At 37.4% G+C, this 10,770-nt stretch overlaps 1 non-coding gene across 1 annotated transcript; it reads right to left on the bottom strand.

The window, feature by feature from the left end:
- Positions 1-10,239: 10,239 nt before the first annotated feature.
- On the bottom strand, positions 10,240-10,346 carry LOC148574371 (small nucleolar RNA R71). Its single transcript, XR_015905766.1, has one exon. It is a non-coding gene; the product is annotated as a small nucleolar RNA R71 (small nucleolar RNA).
- Between the last annotated feature and the right edge of the window lie 424 nt (positions 10,347-10,770).

Here is a 10,770-nt window from a genome sequence, read left to right as displayed (position 1 = left end):
TAAAAAATATTCAATATATAAATAAGGGGACAAAATTATCCCAATGTTAAGTTAAGAATTCAAAGGTCAATGCATGTATGATAAAATTAAAATAAAAGTTGATACATGAGTATGGAATGTGAAAGAGAAATTTTGGGTAGCTAGGTATGAATTCTAAAGTTATATAGAATATGTACATAGGTTATGTTAAAGCTTGGGTTAATTAAAGATTCAGTTTATAAGCTTACTTAGCCACATATGTATCCTTACCATTACCTTGGCCCCATTACAACCTTGAAAAGACCTCATGATGTCTGCATTGGTATATTAAATGTTGTTGATTGATTAGGAGAAGAAAAAAAAATTAGAAAGCATGATTAGAGAAGGACAGAGTGATTTCCCTAAACACTAAAGAGATTAGAGCGTATATACATCATCAGTGAGGGATGCTTAAAATTCTATATTCCCTGCTTTCATGAGCTGCCTTCTTGCATTTTTATCTATTCTTACTGCATGAGAATTGAATTAGTGGAATTTGATTTGTAATTGTGTTGAAGAGTTTATTTATTATTGATCAAGTGGAAAAAAATCATATATTTGTATTCATATATATAGGTTGCATTGCATTGCATGAGTTTTACATGTTCCTACCCATTTATTTTATCTCCTTCAACTAAGCATGAGGACATGCCAATGTTTAAGTATGGGGAGGTTGATAAACCACTATTTTATGGTTTATAATGTGTTTAATTGTGTGGTTTTATCATGATCTTTACCCACTTATTCATATGATTAGCATGCATTTATATTTCCTTCCTAAAATTATTACATGATTGAAAAATTGCTTCCTAGGGACTTTTAATTATGCATTTTAATTCTCATTTATTCCATTCGATGCCGTGATCTGTGTGTTAAGTGTTTCAGTCTTTATAGGGCATGAATGAGTTGGAGATTGGAAAGGAAGCTTGCAAAAATGGAAGGAACACAAAAAATTAAGGAGATGACCAGCGAGAAGTGACGTGGTCGCATGGCTCACGCAACTGCGCGGAAGAGAGGAAATCGCAGTGACGCGGTCGCATGGCTCACGCGACCGCATGGATTGGAATAGCACAAGTGACGCGGAGGCATGGACGACGCGCCCGCGTGGCAAAGCAAAACACCGCATGACGCGTCCGCATGAATGACGCGATCGCATGACATGCGCGATCTGCATAATCTGCAGAATTCGCTGGGGGCGATTTTGGGTCCTGTTTTGACCCAGTTTTTGGCCCAAAAAAGCATACTAGAGCCAGAAGACATGCAGAAACCAAAGACAACATTCATTCTACACAGTTTTTAGTTTTTAGATCTAGTTTTACTCCTCCTCTAGGTTTTCTCTCTACACATTCATAGTTCTTAGGATTTTTATTTCGATTGCTCTTTGCATTGGGATATTGAGAAGAGTTATTACCTCATCAAGATTTCGTCATTCTAGTTCGTTTTCTTTACTTGGCTTTACTCTTCCATGTCCTTCAATTTACTCAATTTTACTATTGGATTATTTTAGAATTTATTAATACAAGAGTTACTTTTATTTTTAATTGATTCCTTTGAGTTTTATTTATCATGTCTTTCTTTAATTCCCTTTCCTATGTTATGAGCTCTACATTCACAATGAGCGAGTAGTTTCCTGACTTGATGGGGAGTTTATTGAAAGGAACCCTTCAGTTGGAATGTTCAAAGGAGAAATTGTAATTGGGTTTATTGTTGGATGGCTCTCTAGTCAGTAACGCCAGTCCTTCCAAGTAAGCGGATTGGGACTTGTGAGTAGAAACATTATTCCAACTTGTTTGACTTTCCCTTATTTGGTAAGGGATAACTAAACAGAACGACCTTCGTACTCAATTTCCGGCTGTGGAGATACTGCTATCAGCCCACCCCTGTTCCTGACAGATGGCATCGAGGACGGTGCAAAGCCTTAAGTGTGGGGAGGTCGGTCAGTACCTGACTTCCGGAGGTAATTTCTCTTCCCTAAACACTAATAAATTAGGATATTTAGTTAGTTTTTCTTTTATAGAATAGGATAAATTGCATAGTAATAGATTAGTTGCATGCATGTTCTACTTGATTGAAAAGACAATAAGTTTCTTCTAAGACTCTATTTTTGGAACAAAATTTCACTAATTTTAATTAAATTTTTATGTTAAATTTGCTTGAAGTTGTATTTGGAACATGATTTTTGAGCTAAAGAACACACAACCTATGAGAATTGAGCCTTTATGCATGGTTACATTATTTAACCATAATTATTTTATTCTTGTGTGTTTACTTCTCTATGATTGTAATCTATATTTTGTTTCATCCTATATGTCCAATATTTATTATATTTATATGTTTGCATATGATTGAGGCCATTAATTGTTTAGCTCTGTTATCCAAATTAAGCCTACCCTTTCAATTACCTTTGTTAGCCACTTTGAGCCTTTAAATCCCATTTGTTCTATATTTTACCACATTACTAGCCTTAAGTGGAAAAATAATTATATATCCCAAACTGAATTTTTGGTTAGCTTAAGATAGAATTGTGTGTGCTAATTCAGTATGGGAAATTGTGGGAACAAAAGATAATAAGGGAATGTGTCATGATAATAGAATGGGAATTTGGGTACCTACTCATGTGAAACTATAAGAATTAAAAATCTATGTGCATTGATAAGCTATGTTTATTTTTATGCTTATATTAAAAAAAAACCAATCAAAAATATTCAATATATAAATAAGGGGACAAAATTACCCCAATGTTAAGTTAAGAATTCAAAGGTCAATGCATGTATGATAAAATTAAAATAAAAGTTGATACATGAGTATGGAATGTGAAAGAGAAATTCTGGGTAGCTAGGTATGAATTCTAAAGTTATATAGAATATATACATAGGTTATGTTAAAGCTTGGGTTAATTAAAGATTCAGTTTATAAGCTTACTTAGCCACATATGTATCCTTACCATTACCTTGGCCCCATTACAACCTTGAAAAGACCTCATGATGTCTGCATTGGTATATTAAATGTTGTTGATTGATTAGGAGAAGAACAAAAAAATTAGAAAGCATGATTAGAGAAGGATAGAGTGATTGCCCTATACACTAGAGAGATTAGAGCGTATATACGTCATCAGTGAGGGTTCAATGCTTAAAATTCTATATTCCCTGCTTTCATGAGCTGCCTTCTTGCATTTTTATCTGTTCTTACTGCATGAGAATTGAATTAGTGGAATTTGATTTGTAATTGTGTTGAAGAGCTTATTTATTATTGATCAAGTGGAAAAAAAATCATATAGTTGCATTCATATATATAGGTTGCATTGTATTGCATGAGTTTTACATGTTCCTACTCATTTATTTTATCTCCTTCAACTAAGGATGAGGACATGCTAATGTTTAAGTGTGGGGAGGTTGATAAACCACTATTTTATGGTTTATAATGTGTTTAATTATGTGATTTTATCATGATCTTTATCCACTTATTCATATGATTAGCATGCATTTATATTTCCTTCCTAAAATTATTACATGATTGAAAACTTGCTTCCTAGAGACTTTTAATTATGCATTTTAATTCTCCTTTATTCCATTCGATGTCGTGATCTGTGTGTTAAATGTTTCAGGCTTTATAGGGCATGAATGAGTTGGAGATTGGAAAGGAAGCTTCCAAAAATGGAAGGAACACAAGAAATTAATGAGATGACCAGCGAGAAGTGACGCGGTCGCATGCCTCATGCAACCGCATGGAAGAGAGAAAATCGCAGTGACGCGGTCGCATGGCTCACGCAATCGTGCGGATTGGGATAGCACAAGTGACACGGAGGCGTGGACGACGCGCCCGCATGGCAAAGCAAAACGCCGCATGACGCGTCCGCATGAATGACGCGATCGCGTGACATGCGCGATCTGCATAATTTGCAGAATTCGCTGGGGGCGATTTTAGGTCCTGTTTTGACCCAGTTTTTGGCCCGGAAAAGCAGACTAGAGCCAGAGGACATGCAGAAACCAAAGACAACATTCATTCTACACAGTTTTTAGTTTTTAGATCTAGTTTTACTCCTCCTCTAGGTTTTCTCTCTACACATTCATAGTTCTTAGGATTTTTATTTCGATTGTTCTTTGCATTGGGATATTGAGAAGAGTTATTACCTCATCAAGACTTCGTCATTCTAGTTCATTTTCTTTACTTGGCTTTACTCTTCCATGTCCTTCAATTTACTCAATTTTACTATTGGATTATTTTAAAATTTATTAATACAAGAGTTACTTTTATTTTTAATTGATTCCTTTGAGTTTTATTTATCATGTCTTTCTTTAATTCCCTTTCCTATGTTATGAGCTCTACATTCACAATGAGCGAGTAGTTCCCTGACTTGATGGGGAGTTTATTGAAAGGAACCCTTGAGTTGGAATGTTCAAAGGAGAAATTGTAATTGGGTTTATTGTTGGATGGCTCTCTAGTCACTAACGCCAATCCTTCCAAGTAAGCGGATTGGGACTTGTGAGTAGAAACATCATTCCAACTTGTTTGACTTTCCCTTATTTGGTAAGGGATAACTAAATAGAACGACCTTCAATTATCAATTAATCTTGAGAGTACTGCAACAAGAATAGGGCTTCCAACTAATCTACTCCCAGTCAAGGATTTTATTTAAATTACTTAATTTTCCCAATTTAATTTCCTGTTTATTCAACTTAAACTTTTTCTGAAAATATCTGATTAATAAAATAGCACACCTTTCTGCAACTCGTTGGGAGACGACCTGGGATTCATACTCCCAGTATTTTAATTTTAATTTGTGTGACAACCCTTCTAAATTGATAAGCGGATTTCTGGTTGGTTAAGAACTATAGTTGCAACGCACAACTTATATCAATTCTTAATTAGCCAATTTCCGCCACGTCAATTTTTGGAAGAGTAAATATTCTGTGCCTAATTTAAGTGATTTATTTACTCCTTCACTCACTTATTCATATTAGTTGCATGGTTTTACTTTCTCTTCCTTATTATGTGATGTAAGTGAAAAACATGTTTCCTATGCTTTAAAAGTAATTATTTTAATTTCCCTTTATTACCATTTGATGCCGTGATTCGTGTGTTGAGTAGTTTCAGATCTTCTAAGGCAGGAATGACTTAAAGGATGGAAAGGAAACATACAAAATTGGAAGGAAAGCATAAAACGGAGTTTTTGAAGAAACAGACAGCGACGCGATCCCATGGACGACGCGGCCGCATGCCAGCACGGATTAACAGCGACGCGACCGCGTGCTTGACACGATCGCGCGCCTTAAGTGAAATGCATATGACGCGGACACATGACTGACGCGACCGTGCGACAAGGAAAACTCCAATTGACGCGACCGCGTGACCCATACGGCCGCGTGACAGAGGCCATGCACCAGAAATTACAGAAAACACTCCCAGTGATTTCTAAAGCCCTTTTTGGCCCAAATCCAAGTCCAGAAGGCACAGATCAGAGGTTATGAAGTGGGGGAATGCATCCGTTCAGAGGAGAGTCTCCAATTAGTTACTATTCATGATTTATATGTAGTTTTGAGGGAGGTTCTCTCCTCTCTCTTTAGGATTAGGATTTAGATTTAGGATTTTATTCGCTTTCAGGATTATCTTTTTTACCAGGTTCAACATTCCTTTTTATTTATCTTTTCAATTTAATTTATGAATTCTTCTATGTTACAGATTACTCTTTTGAATTAATGTTGTTTGAGGTATTTCAGTTTATTATTGCTCTCCTTTTTTTATATTATTGTTGCTTCCAATCTGAAGACATTTTTATTCCAGTTGATTTATTTTTCCCTTTTGGTCTTGGTTAAGAAATCAGTAACTCAGGAGTTATCAAACTCAACAAGATTGATAATCGTTATCTTTGCTAATTGAATTGAACTTCAATAATCCCAATCTTTCCTTAGGGATTAACTAGGATTTGAGGATCTAACTAATTAGTCACTTGACCTTCCCTTGCTCTAGCAAAGGTTAACTAAGTGGAATTAAGATTCAATTTTCATCATCATTGATAAGGATAACTAGGATAGGACTTCTAATTTCTTATACCTTGCCAAAAGTGTGTTTTACAGTTATTTATTTAAATTACAGTCTTTTACTTACTTTAATTGCAATTTAAATTACTTGTTCCTCATCTTCAAAACCCTAATTTACAATCTTCATAACCAATAATAAGAAAATACTTCCCTGCAGTTCCTTGAGAAGACGACCCGAGGTTCGAATACTTCGGTTATCAATTTATTTAGGGCTTTGTTACTTGTGACAACCAAAATGTTTGTACGAAGGGATTTCCGTTGGTTTAGAAACTATATCTACAACGCGACTATTTTTATAAATTCTTTACTAGCAAAAATCCTAACGTCAAAATGGCGCCGTTGCCGGGGATCTGCAATTGTGTGCCTTATTATTGGTTATTGTAAATATTTTTCTTTTACTTGTTTATTTGTCTTTATTTTCCCTTTTTACTTCCATTAGCTACTATGAATTCTCACTCCTCTCGCTTCGAGTTTGGTTCTAATATTGTTGAAAGGAGTGAAAGTTATAACAGGAACATACATCAAGGTCAGAGCAATCAAAGATGGATGGAGCTAAGAGGATCTGATCAACCCATCAGGCAACAACACCCTCCAAGATATCATGGACAAAGACCATTCTACAATGCATACCAAGCAAATAGTCTTGGTGGACAACCTTGTAGTTACCAACAAGTCCCACCTTGTGCTTATAGGCCATCCTCTCAACATAACTTTGAACCACCACACTCACAAGCTTCTTTTCACTATTTGCCACCATACGATCCTCATTTACCCCGATTCCAATCCAATTACTCCCAAACACCACCACTTCCCAATGTACTGCGTCCAAATCCAGCACCCCGAGAATCAGAGGTTCGCCTCAAGAAAACAGTAAATCAACTTCCAACAACCCTTTATCAACTGGAGCAAGCAATAAGTCAATTATCTTCTAGACGTTCGAACATTCAAGGACTTCTGCTGCTAGGGCATTTTGGCCAGTTTCACTGACCTCTTTTCTTTACTGTTTTTAAGGTAGTTTCATGCATTTTCTTAGAAAATAAGCTAGTTTTGGATAGATATTCACTTACACCTTGATTCAAGCATACATTGTGCACTTTACATGATTTCATGAGAATTTTGCATGAATTATATGACAAATTGGATGATGCATGAATCATGACTTGGACTATAACTTTGATGCACTTTGTTGCTTAATTTTAGGACAAAGGAAGCAAAGAAGAACCACGTCAGCAGTCACGTTAGTCCCACTAACGTGACCTCTAACGTGGAATGGGTGCTAACTTGCAAAGTTAATGAGAAAGGTAATCGCCAATAACGCCCTCGAAGCCATCATAAGCCCACGTTAAGAGTCACGTTAACTAAGTTAACGTGAACTCTAACGTGGAAGAAGACAACAAGGCCAACGTTAGTGACACTCTCCTTTATCACTAACGTTGGACCAAGCTTATAATGGCCACGTTAGTTGCCACGTTAACTAAGTTAACGTGGACTCTAATGTTAAGAAGCAAAAGAGAAGCCAACGTTAGTGACATTCACCTTTGTCACTAACGTTGGCCAAGCCTCCATAAGCCACGTTAACTTAGTTAACGTGGAAGCTAACGTGGAGAGAGCAATTGATAGCCAACGTTAGTGACACTTACCTTTGTCACTAACGTTGGGGTGAACCACCAAGAGCCACCATGAGCAACGTTAACTCCCACGTTAACTTAGTTAACGTGGAAGCTAACGTGGATAAAGAGATGATGAGCCAACGTTAGTGACACTCACTTTTGTCACTAACGTTGGGGATGGCTAGCATTACTACGTTAGAAGCCATGTTAACCTAGTTAACGTGGACTCTAACGTGGGAAAGGGGCACATTGGAACGTTAGTGACAAAGGTAAGTGTCACTAACATTCTCGAAGAATTGGCACTGCTACGTTAGAAGCCATGTTAACCTAGTTAACATGGACTCTAACGTAGGGACAAGAGAGGACTGTCCACATTATTGGGAAAGGTAAGTCCCAATAACGTGTGCGAAGGACCAAGAGGCAATGTTAGTGGTCACGTTAGTGCCACTAACGTTGAAGTCAATGTGATCATAATTGGGTTAAGAAAGTTAATGAAAAAGGTGATTGTCACTAACGTTCTCGAACCCACACTTTCACTTAACGTTGACACCACTAACGTCCTGAGTCAAAGTCCCTGCCTACTTTACCTTTTCTCTCTGCAAGCAAAGTTAAGCCCAGTGAAAAGGATAATTGCTTCAAACTCAAGATTCAGAGGCCCATACCCAAGACTTGAAGAGCCAACTAGAAGATGAGAAGAGTAGTATATATAGGAGTAGCTTTGAATTAGTTAGGGAGTTGGAAACTTTAGGGAGCCTTTGGCATAGAACTACTTTCTGTATTTTACTTTCTCTGCACTTCTAGTTTTACTTTCATCATGTATTCTCCATCTTGGTTATCATTTTCCAGAGCTATGAACAACTAAACCCGTTTCATTGGGTTAGGGAGCTCTGTTGTAATTTGATGGATCAATATTAGTTTTCATTCTCCTTCTTCTATCTTTTCTCTTGATTTTACTAGAAAGCTTTCGATCTTCATCCAATTGGGTAGTTATCTTGGAAAAGAAGCTATTCATACTTGGATCTCTTCTAAACCTTGAAAGAGGAATGAAGAGATCATGCTAGAAATGCTTTCTCATGCTGGACCAAATTGGGTTTGGATGGATATGTGACTATAATCCTACCAACACTTGATTTGGGAAATGCATGTGGTATATCAGTGACCATACTTCATCTCTTCTCATGAGCAATTGACCAAGGAATTGGCTATTGATCAAGATTTGAGAGATTGAATTACCAAGAAATTGGAATTCGGTCACTTAAGATTGCCAAGGAGATCAATGAATACATTGATTGAGGAAGAGATAAAAATGAACTTGATCCGGAGAATGCAACATCTCCTGAGCCCAATGAACTCCCCATTTCTAATCTTACCCATTCTCTTTAATTTCTGCCATTTACTTTTATGAGCAATTACCCCATTCCCGTTTAAGATTCTGCAATTTACTTTCCGCCATTTACATTGAGCTCTTTATTTCTAGCATTTACTGTTTCTGCTATTTACTCTCCCGCCATTTAATTTTCTGTAAATCTCAAATCAAATTCTGGTTCACTCAACTAGAACATTCCTCTAATTAAAGTTGCTTGATCAATCAATCTCTGTGGGATTCTACCTCACTCTATTGTGAGTTTTTACTTGACGACAAATTCGGTACACTTGCCGAAGAAAATTTGTTGAGAGACAAGTTTTGTGCGTATCAAGTTTATGGCGCCGTTGCCGGGGATTGATTTTGAATAAGCAATGATTAAATTGGAGGATAACTAGATTGATCATTTTTCTTTTGTTTGATTTAAATTTTTGTTGAGTTAATTTGCTTTCAGTTTTAGTTAATTTCTTCCCTTCCCCCCACTTTTTCGTTTATTTTTAGTTATTTACAATTCAGTTCACTAACCCACTAACTGTTTGATATATTGCATCACTCACACTAACAGCAATTCTAACAGAATACTTTCTGCATCTATTTTCCTTGCTTGTACCTTGTTGGTTGTATGACAGGGAGGAGAAGCGGGGCTTCAACTTTCTTTGATTCTGAACCTGAGAGGACCTTCCTTAGATTAAGGAGGGAAGCAAGAGGAAAAAGAGTAGTGGGTGCTGAGGAAGAGGAAGAGTACTTTGAACTAGACATGGAGGAGAATATAGAGAACATTCATGAAGAAGAGGCTCACAACCATGGCAGAGAAGGTCTAGCAAATCATGCTGGGCAAGAGAGAAGAGTTCTAGGCTCCTACATCAACCCAAACCCAGGAAACTGTGGGAGTAGCATTCAAAAGCCAACCATACATGCCAACAACTTTGAACTAAAACCACAGCTCATCACCCATGTTCAGAACAACTGTTCATTCGGAGGAGGCATCCAAGAAGACCCCAATCAACATCTAACCACCTTCCTGAGGATATGCGATACTGTGAAGTCTAATGGTGTTCATCCTGACACCTATAGACTACTTTTGTTCCCTTTCTCACTCAAGGATAAGGCATCTAAATGGCTGGAATCCTTCCCTAAGGAGAGTTTGACAACCTGGGAAGATGTGGTGAACAAATTTTTAGCCAGATTCTATCCTCCTCAAAGAATCAACAGGCTGAGAGCTGAGGTTCAAACTTTCAGGCAGCAGGATGGTGAGACTCTATATGAAGCATGGGAGAGGTTTAAGGACCTAACAAGGAGGTGTCCACCAGATATGTTCAATGAATGGGTGCAGCTACACATTTTCTATGAAGGCCTTTCTTATAAATCAAAGAAAGCAGTAAACCACTCATCCGGGGGATCTCTAAACAAGAAGAAGACCATTGAGGAGGTCATAGATGTCATTGAAACTGTAGCAGAGAATGACTACTTCTATGCCTCCGAAAGAGGGAACACTAGAGGAGTGATGGAGCTAAACAATGTAGATGCTCTGCTGGCCCAAAACAAGCTCATTACCAAGAAATTAGCTGACCTCACCAAGAAGATAGAGAGGAACCAAGTAGCAGCAATCACCACCTCATCAACAACCCAAGAGGAAGTGAATGCAGAGGCAGAGAGTGAGCAGGAGCAAGCCAACTACATTGGGAATTCACCTAGACAAAATCATGACCCATACTCCAAGACCTACAACCTTGGTTGGAGG

This window comes from Arachis ipaensis, chromosome B2, assembly GCF_059453495.1.
Source record: "Arachis ipaensis isolate K30076 ecotype BB chromosome B2, ASM5945349v1, whole genome shotgun sequence".
NCBI lineage: Eukaryota > Viridiplantae > Streptophyta > Magnoliopsida > Fabales > Fabaceae > Arachis > Arachis ipaensis.
Note: the sequence above shows the minus strand (reverse complement) of the source record. Positions and strands in the feature narration are given on the sequence as shown.